We start from the raw sequence: 1,346 nt of genomic DNA on the forward strand, positions 1-1,346 counted from the left end.
ATTTGTGGAAAGATATTTTACCAGAAGATGTCGTTCCTAATTAACCTAATTTAAGAACCAATCAGGTTCTGGGTGAACTATCCTGCCTATAAATACATAAATCTTGCTTTATGCCTTCTGATCATAGGAGTCAATGTCACCTTTCTTCAGCCGTTCCTAACTCAATGGCAATAGTGTACCACAGGGAAACCTAGTCTTCAGTAAGAACTGTATGTAAGCTTTCATGGTGTCAGTTTATTGATTTGAGCATAATGCAAATACACAATGCAGAAAAGAATAAGGGGTGGATAATGTCTTAGGTTGCAAAATGTGTCTGGGAGTATCTGCTAGAGGTAGGGCAATTATCTTCTGCTAATTGGGCCACTTGTTAAAACCAGGTGGGGCAGTTTCTTTTATCTCTTTCACAATGAATCCTCCCTCTGGAAAATATCTTCTCTTAGTGGGCTATTGAATCTCACTGCATGACTGATAAAATTACATAATCTCATTGTGAGATGCTCTTCCCAGGGGGAAGAGCCAAGCATTCCTACTTAGATGTAATCTGACATTTGGAACACCACAGCAGCCTTTTCCAACTAGATTCCCAGAAGAGCAGCTTTCTTTTCCACTGGATTTCCAGAAGACCAAGCCCATCTACACCACCACTGGACCTTCAGAGGAAGACTACACCCTTCTACAGGATCACTGCTTCAACAGAACCACAGCTGTCACACCAAGAAGACTACAGCCACCATGTAATCCGAGTGCTACCAACACCCCGACCAACAGAGTGTCAGGTCATATTCTGAGTCTGTCAGTAGATTTTTTTGTGTACTACTGCATTTGTATTTTAATTTTGCTAATAAAGAACTACTTTTCTTACTCCCATATCTTTTCCTGAGAGCCCCCAAATTTCAAAATTATAATAATTCAGAGAGAGGGAGTTTGCATTTTCCATTTCAGGGGAGGCTTCTGCCTTCCTCAGCAGACACCTGTCTTTTCAAACCAAAACACAGGGCCATGACATTCCACAAGAGGAATCACTGGTGTGCATTTCATGGACCTCTCTCAATCCTATTAAAGTACTGTAGTCCTGGTTTAAGACAGACAGGTATGAAACAACTTTGAGAGACAGAGACTAAAATGGCTTGTGGATTTTTTTTTCTTTAAAGAATGGAGAAAACTACCCAAAAGGTGTTGTTTTATAACATTTTAAAATATACTACATAAACATTAAAAACTGCAGTAAAAAATAGTTAAATAAATGAGTGCTTTGATATAAGAATAATTAGAAACACAGAAATGTGAAGATATGAATGCACATTTTCATAAAAATATGAAATTACAAACAGAAAATATATACACTG

The sequence above is a fragment of the Vidua chalybeata genome, chromosome Z (genome assembly GCF_026979565.1).
Source record: "Vidua chalybeata isolate OUT-0048 chromosome Z, bVidCha1 merged haplotype, whole genome shotgun sequence".
Lineage (NCBI taxonomy): Eukaryota > Metazoa > Chordata > Aves > Passeriformes > Viduidae > Vidua > Vidua chalybeata.